This window comes from Hemiscyllium ocellatum, chromosome 34 (genome assembly GCF_020745735.1).
Source record: "Hemiscyllium ocellatum isolate sHemOce1 chromosome 34, sHemOce1.pat.X.cur, whole genome shotgun sequence".
In the NCBI taxonomy this organism is placed as follows: domain Eukaryota; kingdom Metazoa; phylum Chordata; class Chondrichthyes; order Orectolobiformes; family Hemiscylliidae; genus Hemiscyllium; species Hemiscyllium ocellatum.
The window spans coordinates 27,381,987-27,399,166 of record NC_083434.1 but is presented as its reverse complement, the minus strand read 5'-3'; positions in this window follow the sequence as shown (position 1 = coordinate 27,399,166).

Genomic DNA, 17,180 nt, shown 5'->3' with positions numbered 1-17,180 from the left:
GCGAGACATTATGCTTTACCAACCAGCAGAGTTCCTTTTCAGTTAGATCCAAATGCACTCAGAAAAAGTGATTGTCAGCTGAGCCAGCAGAGGGCCAGGTCAATCATTCTGCAGCAGACTACTGCTGTTTCCATTAACCTATTACTTAACTAGTCTGTGTACTGTTTTATTCGGATTATAATTGGGCTACAGGTCAGTCCCCAGGTGCAGTCGTTTTAAGTGGAAATTAATCCTTCATCACGTTTAATGCGACACCATTAGAGGCAGATCACGATACTCCGAGGCTTTCTGGGTCTCATCGTAAATAAAGGAAATTGGTCTGCATCAAACTTATCACCAGACTCCAGCATGAAATATAGATTTTGTTCTCTTTTACATCCTTTATTATACAACTCGCTGAAAGACAGCGCAATTACATCCCCTTCAGGTGAATTTCACTGTGATCATCACTAATTCCCTTTTCTCACAAAGTAAATCGGAATGAGCAAAATTCTCATTTTTCTTCAGTTCAAGTATTTTTTTGAATAGAAGTAACAAGTAAGTGTTTTAATGAAAGTTATTTCATTTTGCTTCTGGTCAGAGCCACTGAAAAATGAAGAACTATTGGGCAGAGGCTGCTAATGTTAAAGTATGTTTATACATGACCAATTCAACAGCATTTTGGGGTGGAGTAGACATATTTAGTGATTGTAACATGCTTAATAACAAAATTAAATTTACTTCACAAGTAATTACCAAAATAGAAATGAGTTTTAAAGCATTTATGATCCATGATGGTAAATATGTTTCGAACCCACATGCCTTAAACACAGGTAGGGAATCCTACATCTGAACACCTCAGGACTAACTGGCTTTTGGAGAAAGAATGTTTCTGTTCTGGGGTCTACAGTAGTCCTTTCGGGTCTGCTCAGGCCCTTTGGGAAAAATAAACACTTTCAGGTCCAGTCAGACAGGGTAAGTCTTTACAGCCCCACAATGGGCCTGAATTCAGCATTGACATGTCTGCTTCCAAAAATACCTTAGGCTTTTATGTCTTTTCATTTTTTTTTTGCCAAATGGATATTGAATACCCAACTTGTAATTCTGCTTTATTAAACGGAGCTCCATTGATCACATTGGAAGATCTATCTCTGTCTGCTCCAGAATGTTGTTATTTCTCTCTCTCTTTCTCCCTTCTATCTCTCTCTCTCTTTCACACACACACATACTCCCTTTCACCCTCCGTTATGCTCTTTTTCTCTCACTCATTGCTTCAACTCAATGTTTTTGACTTCCTCTCTCTCATTTCACTTTTTTTTTGTTTAAGTCCTCTCTACTCTAAATTTTAACTTTCTATGTTGCAGTCTAATCTTTCTTTCTCTGGCACTAACCTTGTCTCTATCTCTCTTCCCATTTCTCCACTCTCAACCCATTGTCTAATCTCTGTCTATAACTCTGTTTCCTCTCTCCCTTCCCTCATCACTCCACTTCTGCACAGTTTCATGTTCCCTGTGTCAAAACTCTTCTCACTCTCTCATGTTATCTCTACATCAACGTCTATTCCACAAACTATAAACTTTTTGTTTGAAGCAATGACATATACCCATAAAGTAACTTTAGCACGAAGTTTAAGAAACATTCATGACTAAAATCTTCAGTCTTGATCTGCTTTTATTGTATGAGTTTCATTCTGATCTGAATGAATAACATTGTTGTTGCTCAGTTGATTATTTCCAAACCCTCTGTTCATGTCACTGTCAATTTTAGTGTCCAGTTCTCTCCATCACCCAATTCTATTTTTCTAAACATTCAGAAGGAATTGAAGGAGCCACTTGATGAACCATGCAACATTCTTCTATTTTCCTTTATGCAACCACTTCACATTTCCAGTGTTTGTCTGTTCCCAACCTGGACTGAACAAGAGTAAAGCTAATTTTAAAACTGCTGAGAAGCAGCAAGCACACACACAGCATGGAAAACCTGCATTGATTGTTGTTGCAAACTGGGTGACACTGCACAATCTGATCAGCTGCAACTGGGCAAGTCAGATAAAACTGCAGCAAGACACATGTTATTTGAACCGACCCCAGGCATACAGTTTCACCCTCACTCCTGCAGAATTCCTACTCAGAAACATAGACCCTATTTCAAATGGAATAGTAAACTCCCAAGCTCCTTATTTAACAACAATGATTATTGCAATGCAGGTGACAAAACTGAGGAAAACACCAGATGGTGTGCTGCAGAATGAAATGTCCTGAAGGACACCCAATGTCAACAGAAACATTCATAGCACAGCAAGCTTCTATATATTGTAAAATTAAACATACATTTTCCCTCACAATACCTATTACAGGCTAACATTGACTGCTTCTGAATGGGAGAAAATTGTACAAGTAACTTTTTTTAGACTTGCCCTTGCTCATTTAATTCCTGGGAGATCTTGCGCTGAAAATTGTTGTAAATTGGGGGTAACCTCTATGGGTATCTGAGACCAGTGTTAGCAGGCAATGCATCTGTATGTCTTCTTAACATAAAATGCTTGAAAGATTATGAATTAAACAACAAATAAATCTTAAAACTAGGAAATATTAGAATGATGTATTCAAATCAAATCAGGGACAAAAACAAAATGAAAGGGTGAAAAGACTAATTGGATTATGCCAGAGAGAGGTTAGAAGTAAGTTTTTAAAAAGATGTAATTTAATGTTTTTCTTCCAAATTCCCAAACTCAAGTAAAAACTGAGGGAATGTGATGCCTGTATTAATTAATTTGAGAGCCAAATAAGTTGGTTCAGAATAATTATGATTTATCATATTGTTAAAAAGTATTCTGAGACTTTGATGGACAACTTCAAATTTTCCATGACGAAGTTGATTTGTGCTCATATACAACCACTTCACATTGCTCAATGCATTTAAATGGCAAATCTCAGGCAGCAATTTGTGGAGTTTTGTATTTAGCTATGCATCTAATCTTGCTTGAAGTTACTGTGTTAATTGTGCATAAAAGATGCTAAATACTGATACTGTTACCAGTAGTTTCCAAGGTAAGTCTAATACATTATTTAGCTCAAATAAGAAGTACATATTTGTATAAAATAAAGCGAAATGAAACAATGTACTGTTTCATAGCTTATAAGATGAAAACTTCATACATATGTGTGATGAGTAATGAGCAGGAAACTGCAGTCCATCCAACACACTTATTTTCTGTGCACTTGATGACGTGGAAGGAGAGCAGCAGTGAACAAATAGACATTTCACTGCATAATACTGGAGCAATATTGTTGGACTCAGAACTTGAGCTGGAGTGTTTGTTCATTATTTTGGAAACCTAGTACCCATTCATGAATGGATCAGAAGGGTTTTTTCTAACCTCTCATTGTTCATATGTTTACATGACAAATGAATTCTTCAGTTATAATAATTTATTCTGTAGGGAAGAACTGCTTATGTTCATCAGAACTACACCACAGTTGAATGATCAAAAGGAATTGATGGAATGTGTTCATTGCGCTTTGTCTGACAGAACACAAGACAAACTTAGTCATGGAGTCATAGAGATATACAGCACAGAAACAGACCCTTTAGTCCAAGCTTTCCATGGTTGACCCCACATCCTATATAAAGCTGGACCCAATTGCCAGCATGTTGCCTATGTCCCCCAAAGCCTTCCTATTCAAATACCCATCCTAATGCTTTTTAAATATTAGAATTGTACCAGCCTCCACCACTTCTTCTGGCAGCTCATTCCATACACGCACTACCCTCTGCTTGAAAATGTTGCCCCTCAGGGCCCTTTTAAATCTTTCCCCTCTCACCCTGAAGCTATGTCCTCTAGTTGTGGACTCCGCTACCCCAGAGAAAAGACCTTCTCTATTTACCCAATCCATGGCCCCCATGATTTTGTAAACTTCTATTAACACCCCTCAACCCTGAACTCTGACAACTCTCCAATTCTGGCAACATGCTTGCAAACATTTTCTGAACTCTTTCAAGTTTCACAACATCCATCTTATAACAGGGAGACCAGAATTCCATGCAGTATTTCACAAGTGACCTCATCAATGACCTGCACAGCCGCAACATGACCTCCCAACAACTATACTCAATGCACTGTCCAATAAAGGAAATCATACCAAACGCCTTCTTCGCTATACCATCTACCTGCAACTTCACTTTCAAGGAAATATGAACCTGCGCTCCAAGGTCTCTTTGTTCAGCCACACAATTTTCAGAACCTTACCACTAAGTATACAAGTCCTGCCATGATTTGCATTTCCAAAATGCATTATCTCATATTTATCTTAATTTAACTTCATCTGTCACTCCTTGGCCCATTGATCCATCTGATCAAGATCCTTGGCAAAAAGATTCCAATGGAAATTGTTCTCCTCTAACTTTGCAGTTTGAAGTAATCCTTCTTTCTTTATGCTCCCAGCACAGAGCTGCCTGTGTCAGGAACTTGATCCATTTAGAACAGGGTTCCATTCCTGACATTGTTTGAGCAAAAAGGCCAAGGAGTAACTTAGAACTCCTTCTGACATTCTGTGTATTGTCCTGAACTGTTGTGAAGCAGTAAGGTGCAACTGCAGAGACCTTTCTGTGCTCTTAAAAATAGAAGGAGGCCTGAGACTAAGTCCTAGTGTACCTCACAATGCTCCAATGATATTACTGTTGAAAGCTCAGCTATGTCTCCGAGAGCTGGTGCTGCTTTACCATGGGTTTCTTTGTTTGGCTGAGCTCAAGCCAGATGTCAAGATATTTTTCTAAGCAACATTTATTAAGGGTACGTACAAGATGATTGTGCAGCAGAGCTCTCCACCTTCAGCCACTTTAGTTGTATCTTTCTCACAGACTCTCTTTCACATGAAATCACAGATACATCACAGGAGAGGCTCATCTGCAAATTATTTAAACCCTACCTCCATAGATGCTCCTGTGGCATCATTGACCCCCTTCTCACAGGAATTGTTTTGTCTTTCTAAATAATGGCCATTGTACCTTACCTTTTTAATAAAAGAAAACATCCTTTGTTACTCCACTGCTAACATTCTTTCTATGCCTAACAGTTTTCAAAATTTGTCTAAGCAGACTCACTGTGCTTCGAAAATCTCCTGTCCGTAAAGTTGGTGTTCTTGTACATGGTTAGAAATCAAACTCATCACAGATAATTTGAGCTTGTCAACCACAGTCTCAGCATCTTTTTTAATGCACGCTATATTTTAATTACTCTGAACCACCCTCTCCAACTCTGAAAATTAGCGATTATAAGTCCGGCATCACATTCCTCAGTTATTACTTGAGTTTTGCAATTTAGAAGATTAAAATTAAATCTTCAGGTTTGATTCTGATAAATGGATCTGAATTTACATCATTGCAGTCTGTATTTTTCTCCAGTTCCTGGCCTTGGCTTGAACTCCATATCCTGTGCAGTCCTGTTCAAAATCAAAGCTATTGATCCATGAGTTGTTTGATTTTCTGAAGCATGGATTGTGTAGTAGTAGAATTAGCTTTTATTAGCCTCCAAGAAGATAAGAAAGTAAGTAACGTATTTCCAGTGTTACATATACCATTATGTGCAGTATTTAGAGGAAAATTTGAGGAAAAAGGACATCTTCCATTTCATAATTGCTTCCTTTTCTTGAACACCCTTTTGGATCTCCATTTGTGAGGAAAGCCATTTTGACAACACATCTTACACTGTGATCTATGATGCCTCAGAATAGTTATATTTATTTGTGTAGAACACAGTATCTTAAACTGACTGGAATGCAGAAGTAGAAGAACCAGGAAAATGTCATACCAAGTGAAGGAGAGTTACTAGGAAGTGTAAAGAATGCAGGATAGGTTATGAGAACTGATGCACGGGAATCTATGATTCTCTATGTCTTGTTGCAGTTTCATTTTGATTGACTGACTAAAACACAGGACCCAGTCTTTGCAGGAAGAAGATGAGAGAGCATACCAATATGAGAGAATGTCCAGCAAGATCAAGTCCTCAGAGGTCCTGATAAAGTTAACATTAGTGCTTCACCATAACACTTTACTTCCATTTCCCAAAAGACAAATGGACAGTTGGCTAGCTCTTGGACCAGAATGTCAACAGTTAGAAGGCCTCAACCATGGCTCATGGAGAAACAGCCTGAAAGTGTTTGGGGGAGGGAGATAGTAATGAGGACTTTGTAGGAAAAAGGGCGGGGAAAGCAGCAGCATTTAGGAAATTGGGAAATAGAGATCAGGATTCGAGTTAGGTTTCAGGGTTGGCTTAGACAGGTGGGGAGGTCACCATCTAAAGCAAAGCGTGACATATGAGGAGAGGACAAGGAGAGGCTGAGACATTCAAAGCGAGTCTGGTGGTGGGGTGGGAAGGTATTTTTAGGTTGGGTGCCGTAAAAGGCAGTTACTTTCCTGAAATAACAAGTTCCACCTACATTTCACTTCCAGGTTTCCTGCATGCTAGAAAATCCATGGTGAGTTAAATTTAAATCAGACTTCAAATGGAAACAAAGCTTTATTCAAATGTTTTACCTGAGAATTCCATCTTGACTGGATTGTTGCATATCAATGCAAAAATGGTTTGCAGGCACGCATTCAATGAGACGTGTTATCAATGTGCCCTAACAAAACTGGGATCAGGAGGCAAACTCTCCTGTGTTTGAAGTCACACTTGACATATAGGAAGATGGTCATGATTGTTGAAGGCTAGTCATCTCAACTATAGGACATCTCTGCAGGAGTTCCTCAAGGTATTGTCCTAGACCTAACCATCTTCAGCTGCTTCTTCATCAATGACCTTCCCTCCATCATAAGTTGAGATTTGGGGATGTTTGCTGATGGTTGCACAATACTCAGCACTAATTTTGACTCCTCAGATACTGAAGCAGTCCATGTTCAAATGCAACAAGATCTGGACAATATCCAAGCTTGGGCCGACAAGTGGCAAGTAACATTCACACCATGCAAATGCCAGGCAATGACCATCACTAGTAAGAGACAATCTAAACACTGCCCCTTGATATACAATGGTGTTACAATCATTGAATCCCCTAGGAGTTACCAAAATCCAGTGGACTCACCACATAAAAGAGTGGCTACAAGAGCAGGTCATAAGCTAGGAATACTGCGGCAAGTAACTCACCCCCTGGCTTCCCAAAGCCTGACCCACCATCCACCATGCACAGACAGGAATGAGATAGAGTGTTCCCCATTTGTCTGCATGGGTGCAACTCCATCAAAACACAAAAGCTTGACACCATCCATCATAAGGTCAGAAGTGGGGATGTTTACTGATGATTGCACATTATTCAGCTTGACAACATTTAGGACAAAACAGCCCACTTGATTGGCAACACTCCTTCTATCACCAACACTCAGTTGCAGCAGTGTGTACTATCTACAAGATGCACTGCAGAAATTCACCCAAGATCTTCAGGCAGCATCTTCCAAATTCACAACTACTTCCAACGAGGAGAACAAGGGCAGCAGATACGTGGGAACACCAGCACCTGCAAGTTGCCCTCCAAGCCACTCACCATCCTGACTTGGAAATATATTGCATTCCTTCACTGTTGCTGGGTCAAAATCCTGGAATTGCCTCCCTAATGGCATTGTGGGTTAACCCACAGCAAGTGGACTGCAGCAATTCAAGGAGGCCGGTCACCACTACCCTCTCAAGGACAACTAGTGACAAGGAACACAGAACACTGGCCCTGCCAGTGATGACCACATCCCCCAAAAGAATCTTTAAAAATGTGCTCCACATACCTTTTAACTTCTAACCATATTGCTCCTCAGCATGTCACTGAGTTGATATCAAACTCACAGTCTTGTGTGGAATGAGAAAAATCAATCTCAATCTGAATATCTGACCATCCACTCAGTCAGGAAACATTTACCACTCAGTACACAAAGAATGTTTAGAGTGAATTTCAAACCTCTACCCCATCAGGTAACCTTTGTTAAGCCCAGGTTTGCAACAAATGCAGAAGGAAGGCAAATATCCCACAACAAAATGAGGGAATATCAGACTTAATATTTATTTTCAAAAACCTATTAAATGGAAACGAATCAGGTTATCAGCCAGGCAAGCCCAAGTGCAGCTGCTTGAGATTGTTACATAGAAAATTGATTAGTGGATTGCACGCATTCTATGTGGTTCATTATAGCATGTATTGAAATTAATTGAAATGTATGAAAATGAAATACAAATTGACATTAAGTGCTTTAACATATCCATTCCTGTAGAGCAGAGAGGCAGACAGAAATATCAAAGTTGATACAATGGAAGTTGGCAGCACAGCAGGGATTCTGGAAATTTTGTTCTTCCTGTATTAAGGCCACAGAATCGGATGGAACGTTGGCTTGACGTGTGGCTTGACGTGTCACTTGACCTCACTCTCTACTGACTTCATTCAGTCTTTCAGCTTCTTTACAGCTGGAGTGCGTTTAAAAAACCTCTGTTGGGTTGACAAACTGTCTGAGAATCTCTGGGATCTTGTGGCCAATTGTAACCATTAAATGGGATTCCTGTGAGAAACCATAGGAGTTTGTTTGTTTCTGGCCCACCTCACTGCAGATGGGTCACAGCAACCTTAACTGCTACACCTATCACCATGCCTCTGTTCCAGCACTGGGCTGGCCTAGAATAGCTGGTGGATTGAGGCAGGGAATTATTGAATGGAAGTTTGAGCAGGAAGTGCTGGATTAGGGTGTTGTGGAATTAGAGAAACATGGTTGCTTGTCCTAAGCCAATAAAGTACAGACGATACACTCAATCTTTCAGGGTAACTCCCCAGGTCATTTTCTGACATGCTTCAACTCAGTGGTAAAATGTTATTGACCTCATGACAAATCTGTGAATCAGCTGTGCTTCAGCTGGTATCAATCTCTCTTGAAGTCAGATTGCAGACTCAACTCCCACTTCAGCCTCTGAGTGATCAGACTTGCCTGACATTCCAGTGTGGTGTTGAGGGAGAATCACATTGTCAGAGATGCCATCATTGACTAAGACATTAAATTGTGGCCATGTCATTCTTCCACTCTTGAAATTTAAAACAAAAATCGATAACAGGGTTCCATAAAAGTCAGAAGTACTCTCTGGTCTCCTGGTCACGATTTGTCCCTCAAACCACAGTTAAAAAGACAGACAGATAATGAAGTGGTAATTATTTCTTACAGTAGATAAACTGCCTGCTTTGTTTTTCAGTACTGGAACTGTAGTTACATTTCAAAAGGACTTCAATGTCTATGAAGAGATTCAGTGCATCCTGAAGGCATTAACGGTCTCATAGAAATATGTAGAACAAAGTGTTATGAAGTTGAAGGCGTGGACTGTACCTTTAAGAGAGAGTGAATGCTGTTTGGAACTGAAAGCTTACAAGCACCTCTGATATGACTAAATGGCAGTCTCAGAGTATACTGGAAAATTGAAAATATGGAATATTTAGCCGTGAAATGGATACCTGGTTGCTGTTTTGACAATAATACAAATTTAACCAATCAGTTTAAAGAATGCCTCAGGGTAGTAAAATCTGATCAAGTTTGAATTAATTGTTTTGCCAGCATCAAACGAATGAGATGGTCTGATGTTGGGGATACAAAAATGCAGGCATTTTGAAAATTAGAGACAGAGCAACTGCCATCAACAAAGATCAAAGAAATTGGGTAACACTCTCTATCAAAGGTACCTTTTCGTACGAAACATACTCACAGTAAAAACAAAGAAGATGACTCAGCCAGAAGAAGAAAAACAACAATGATGACAGCAGCTGTGTGGTTTTGAAATTAAGCTGATGTAATTTTAATAAGTGTATTTTTGGAACAGCATACTGATATAGAAATGGAAGCAGATTATAAACAGTTAAGGGAAGGGAGGCCTTAGAGTTGCGAATAGTTGTTTTTATTTAATGTTCACTTTTAGATTTACAGAATAAATTGATGTTATTTTCTTTAAATAGTGGAATTTGGGAGTTCACTATATTTTAACAGATTATGAGGTGAGGTGAGCTTTTCTGGGTGTTTGGTTTAATTAACAGAAGGGTTCACCGCTATGTCATAACAGAAGGAAGGAGATCCGATAGATTTGCCACTGCCCTGAAGAGCAAGATAAAGCTGAACGTGGTGAGATTCAGATGATTCTGTTTTATTGATAGAAAATTATATTTTAATCTCTTTTCTGTCAGATTGAAGCAGATGTTGGTGTGGAATTATCTTGATTGCAACCATTAGCATCTCATGGTATCTATCACCTCTGCTCATGTGTAGTTCAGAGTAAGAGTTATTTGATTATTACGTTATCAACAAACCTCCTTTGTCTGTAATGTATCTAGAGCCTGTCTAATGATCAGTAGCAATGGATTCACTACTGCAGATTCCAACCAGCTGAGATAACCTTTTCAGTTAACAAGATGGTTTGGAGCATAATAAGAGCAACTACATTATCAGGCAGTCATAATTACTATGATGGCCAACAATGTATTAATTACATGTTCAAGGTTTGTGCGAAGATTTGTAGCTCGGGTGCTCGTTGTTGTGGTTCTGTTCGCCGAGCTGGAAGTTTTTGTTGCAAACGTTTCGTCCCCTGGTTAGGCGACATCATCAGTGCTCTGGAGCCTCCTGCGAAGCGCTTCTTTGATGTTTCTTCCGGTATTTATAGTGGTCTGTCCTTGCCGCTTCCGGGTGTCAGTTTCAGTTGTCCGCTGTAGTGGTTGGTATATTGGGTCCAGGTCGATGTGTTTGTTGATGGAGTTTGTGGATGAATGCCATGCCTCTAGGAATTCCCTGGCTGTTCTCTGTCTGGCTTGCCCTATGATAGTAGTGTTTTCCCAGTCGAATTCATGTTGAAACTGACACCCGGAAGCGGCAAGGACAGACCACTATAAATACCGGAAGAAACATCAAAGAAGCGCTTCGCAGGAGGCTCCAGAGCACTGATGATGTTGCCTAGCCAGGGGACGAAACGTTTGCAACAAAAACTTCCAGCTCGGCGAACAGAACCACAACATTAATTACATGTGCTCCCAATGAAGGCTAAAGTAGAACTCCTAACAGACTGTGACATCAACAGAATGTGTGCAGCTCAATGTAACTTCAACACCAGCATTTTTTCTGATCTATTGCCTTATATAATATCTCCATCCACACATTTTAGCCATTGATACAGTTATGAATAAAACTATCTTACATTTATCACTGTCTCCCGCTTTACAAATGCAGATGGTCAGGATGTTTCACAATTTTCCATATAGGCACCCTCTTTGAATGTCGAAGAATATTATGTTATTGCTTGAAGGATGTTGAAGTTGCTTCTGGATTATTTCTCTGTGGGAGGATCTTTTATCTTTTGATTATCCTTCACAAAGAACTTTGGATCCTTGTGAACCATATTGTTGGGCTACTTCCTTACCTAGACATCCTATATCTCCGGAATTCTATTCACAGAGTAACTTCCTGGTAGTCATGATTTGGAGGTGCCAGTGTTGGACTGGGATGGACAAAGTTAAAAATCACACAACACCAAGGTATAATCGAACAGGCTTAATTGGAAGCACTTAGCTTTTGGAGTGCTGCTCCTTCATCAGGTGGTTGTGGTGTATACGACGTAGGACATAGAATTTATAACAAAAATTTACAGTGTGATGTAACTAAAATTATAAATTGAAAAAGACCTGGATTGTTTGTTAAGTCTCTCATCTTTTAGGATGAGTACGTTGGTTTCAATTTTTTCATATGTAAATCCCAGAACTTCTTTAAAGTTACATTCTCAAGTGAAGTTTAATAGTAAGTGCCATGTTGGCCCGGATAATGGATTGAAGGTGTGAGGTACCATGCGTGGCACTCAGGTAGTTACCCCATAACAGCAAGTAAAGGATTTTTAATCTTATTAATGTCCACCATGTATGACAGCTGTCCTGATGAAACACGTTTTAGTTTCCCTCAAAGTCAGGATTTCTCATCATTGAGCAATCACTTTCAAATTCGAAAAGGTAGTCACTTTTTATTAGCAATATCTTGAATGCTAAAACTCGGCATTTTCTCTTCTTAGCTGTTGGTGTGGTGGCCATAGAGCCACAAGCAGCTGATCTGCATTGAGTTGTTGATATGACTTGATGCTTTCACCTACCCAGGATGGTTGTTTAACTGATGAAGTGAACTTTTCAGACACTCAGTCATGTTGGTAAAGGATTGCTGCTTATTCTGCACCTTGTCTATCACTGGCATTGACCATTCTAGTTCAGAAACAGAAGAGTGAACATTTCCACCAGTCCTGTAAAGATTGTAGCTTCAATGTCCAACAGTGATCTTTAATACTCCTTTTTTTTCTGTTTGGTTCCACGTTCTGGGGGAGCTCAATGAAGTCTTCTACCACTGGCTTCTTGACAGACTGATCGATAGCATTCTGTTCACAGTGCAGTGTTTATGCAGCTGTGTGCTTCTGAAATAGTTGTTTTTGAGAGGTTGTTGATCTCAAACTCTCCTGATGAAATTGAAAATGAGACCAAGGAACAGGCTCAGAATTGAAGTTGCTTGATTGTGAACAATGTTCACATTTTCAACTCTGTTATGTAAATTCTATTATAATGTCACCAGTAGCATCCTTATGTGTCTATTCTTCTGACAGCTATTCCACTGGTGCCATGTGGTCATATCTCTTAACTTGTGCTCCTTTAGCCATGGTATCTAGTTAGATAGGACAGTAATGCTTGCTGTATCAAGGACAAAATCAACAGGATGTCCATTGTATCAGAAATGCTCTATCTATTCAGGCTCATTTTCGTTTGTTAGTTCTTTATTTACTACTCCAGATATCTTTACCAATAGATTTCTCAAGGTGGTTCAGTTATGTAGATTTCTTTGCATTCGTGATCACCAGTATTCTGGCTGTTCCAAAATGGTGACTTATTTCTGCATATTTTCTGGAAGTGATCTACAATTTTGCAAATGTAGCATTCATTTATGATTATAGGACGTGGTCTAATTCCAGAAGGGGAAGAAAAATTAAGAATGACACATGCTGTTCCAGCTCAGCTTGTATACTTCAAAATGGAACTCCAGTGTGATCAAAGCATTAATTTCCGAGTTTTAATGGTTTTGTAAATTTTCCTTCTGGTGCCTGTGAATTTTTGTTGTTCCAAAGGGTTGATACTTTTGTTCTACATCAGGTGTTTGGATTGTTCTCTGTATTGGTTTGTCACATGCCTTTTTAGAGCGGCCAAACCCCATGAAGTGGATGGATTCTGTTACTTTTTGAGGTAATGTTAGTCTTCTCTAAGAATCTAGATCAGAGTGGTGCTGGAAAGGCACAGCAGGTCAGGCAGCATCCGAGGAGCAGGAAAATTGACATTTTGGGCAAAAGCCCTTCATCAGGAAGGGCTGATGAAGGGCTTTTGCCCGAAACATCGATTTTCCTGCTCCTCGGATGCTGCCTGACCTGCTGTGCTTTTCCAGCACCACTCTGATCCAACCTCTGGTTTCCAGCATCTGCAGTCCTCACTTTTGCCTTCTCTAAGAATCTGTCCATTTTGGTTTCTGCTTTCTCCCAAATTACTTCTTCTTTAGATTCTAAGAAATCCAACAAAGCTTCATTCATAATTCTAGCAGCAATTCTGTCTCTCATGCATTCTGATTTCATAACTTTACATTCAGGTTTTCCGTTAATTAGTGGATGTCATTAATTCAATTATCTGTGGATTCTCCTGGAAGCTAAATTCTTCTATTAAGTCTGGCTCATTCAAAAATTTTTCATGAATTTAAGTAATTATCAAAAGCTGTTGGAACATCTTCAAAAATGTCTGTACTGTTTTTGATAATTCGTCTGTTAATAACATTACCCACAGTCAGATTCAATGAATAAAACAGTGCATTAACTTGCTCAGTTTCAGTTTTCAATTTGGACACAATGATATATCTTAAGAACTGGCACCTCCACAAAGTCCAATGTTGTGTTCTACGTGGTCCTTCTCTGTTGTGGAATCTATAAAGAAACATGATTCCTTCCATTTCTTCACAAATATAGGTTAACCTTACTGATGGTTAGGTATTTTAAACCTTAAAACTTGGTGTTTTACATCTACTGTACTTTAAGCTTGTTTTCTTGTATTGATGAATGTTGTTTTAATTTGAATGACTGTAGAACCTATTAGACTTCGTCCTATAGCTATATAATTATAGCTTTTATTTTCTAGTCTTTTAAAATTGCAATACTGTAATATTATGTTAGTTCTTCAATAAAGCCTTAAATTGTATTACTGAGTATTCTGTTATAATTTAAATGCTTTCAAACATTTTAAATACATTCCTTTTTAATACTATGTCATTGTACCATTCACTAGATTTCCTTTTTCAAGAATGCCTACCACTTCTCTCCTGCCTTCTGCAGCCATGTCGTGCTTCTGAAGAAAATGGGGAGTTTTCTGCTTTCCATGGGCTGAAATGTCAAGGCCCCTCTTCTACACAATGTTTTACAGGACATTCTCTGGTTGAATCTGTAGTAAATGTTCTACCAAAATCCTGATTTAGGTTTTGTGTTCTGGTTCTTTTAAACCTTATACTTTTCCTGATTTTGCTTCTTCGGCTGAATTGTTTCATTAAATTTCTTTAACTTTGTTCATATTAACTTAAATAAATTTTGAGTTCTTCTCAATTGTATAGACCTGGTTTAAATTTATATTCATGTCCTTGCATTGTTTCTTGCACTTATATCTTGTGAGCTTAAGATTGCTGGCAGCAATACTCATTGTCAGAAGAGAGATCCTTTCTCATCTTTGAGTGTTTTTTCATCATGTTCCTTATTCACTTAGGGATCTCGAATGTTACCTCTTGGATTCTTTAGTTGATCTTGACAGAGAGTTCTAAAGTTTCCATAATTTATAAGTTTGGCTGGGTTTTCCTCTCTTTTTTTTAGCCTTAATTCCCATTCAGCACTTTTTACCAGTTTCTGAATGAAGTTTTGCCTTCAAAGTGCTTACCATGCCTTTTGCTGCTTTCACAGTTGCTGCTGGCTTGTTTTGTGGATTTATCATGTTTTAGCTGCTAACTGTCTGTTTTGTTTTAAAGCAGGGATGTCCTTAAAATGGTGACCTTACATGCTCGAAGTATCTTCTTTTCATCTGGGTTTTCTTTGACTTCTTCTTTTCATGTTGGGGATCAGACTCATACTTTTGCAGCCCTTTGGTATTTCTGCAGAAAAGTATCGAGTGGTTTTTGTTTCTCTGTTAGTGTATGGTTCAGAGTTGGGTTGGGATTGAGACAATTCATTGTCACTAACCTTACTGTGCCTTTGTATTGTCCAGGGGCAGACTGATAGTCAATGGTAGAGGATACGCAAGGGCTTATGTCTGAAATGTCAACTCTCCTGCCCCTCAGATGCTGCCTGACCTGCTGTGCTTTTCCAGCGCCACGCTTTCCGACTCTGATCTCCAGCATCTGCAGTCCTCACTTTCTCCTAGTTGTGGATACGCAATACACAATCTTTACAGAAAAGGCATTTTTCTTCATCAACAAGACATTACATAATAGCAGTAAGTACAATTATGCTACACCTTAGGCATAATTAGCAAGCTGTATAGAATGCATTTATTCCCTACAAAATCTGGTGTAGAACACATTATCTCCACCTACAGACTGTGTGCGATAGCAACAGAATGTGGTGTGTTGACTATAACATGAAAATTAACTCCATCAGACCCATTACCTTATATGACAGGTGGTCATGCTGCCATATAACATGCTGCCAGAATCCTAATGCTTTAGGGACATGAGTTCAAATCCCACCACAGCTGCTGATGAAATTTAAATTCCAGTTTCAAGAAAACAGCTCACCTTCTCAAGGGCAACTAGGGATTAGCAATAAATTCTGGCCCAGCCAGGGATGTTCATATCCCATGAATGAATATTTAAAAATATTCAATGAATAAAACGTGGAATTGAAAGTTGGTTTCACACCATGCATCTATGATCAATTGTTGTGACAAACGTTCCGGCCCACTGAGTGCTCTCGGGATGGAAATCTACCATCCATATCCCATTTGGCCTAGATACAATTGCAATTGTGGTTGACTCTTAACTGTCCTTTGAAATAGTAAGGTAAGACACCCAGTTCAAGGGCAATTAGGGATGGACATTATTTACTGACCATGTTAGTGATACACACGTTTTGAAACATTTGAAAACATACACTAACAAATACAAGAACAGATCCTTCCCCACTGTTATCAGATTTATGAGTGGGCCTCTCATGTATTAGAGTTGATCTTTTTTTGGCACCTTCTCTGTAGCTGGAACATTATATTCTGCATTCTGTTCTATTTACCTGATGGACCTGCGTAAGGTATGATTTGTCTAGACAACACACTATACAACACTTTCCACTGTATCTTCATATGTGTAATAGTAACTAAGCAAGTGAAATCAACAAATAAATAGCAGGCTGGGTTAAGTTAGTTCCTGAGTGCCATCCTCTCCACTTCTATTGCACTATCCTTACCACTGCAACACCCCCCAAAATATTTGAAGAATGTCTTCTTATTCCACTAGATTAACGAAAGATTTTTCATACACATTTGTCACCAACACGTACCTATTCTCAATCAGCTCTTTCACTGATCATCTCATTCAGACTAACCATTAAGAATTGATGTGAGATGCAGAACAATGAAATCACTGAGACATTGAAGTGCCCATTTAAAGATAGAGCATGACGCATTTTATTAATGCAAAATAAATGGTATTAGAATCCTCAAGCGTGAAATAAATGTTTATAAGTGAATGCTCCCTGTCCCATTCTCAATCTACACTGGTGTCTACTCTTACCTGAGAAATCTATTTCATAGGAAGCAGAATTATAATTCCCACACCCCTTGCACACCCAGACTCAATATTTAAATTGGAAGAGTTCAGTTTCCTAGCTCTGATAACCTTTATGTTGATAAAGAGAAATAAATAAATACCAGCAAAAAATTATATCCAAAAAAAAAGGGAGATTTGATTCAGCAAATCTAATTTTACCCAGTTCCCTTGGATCACTTTCTCGATCTACCCCATAAATGCTGGTCTAATTCTGAGCTGCAGATTTAGTGAACAAATCAGAGTAGAATGCCCCTGCAAAACATAAAAGTGCTTATTAATGGCCCTGCAACAGAATTTTCGCTGGGATATTCATTTCCGCGGTAACCACCCTTTCATTACAGAGGAATAGC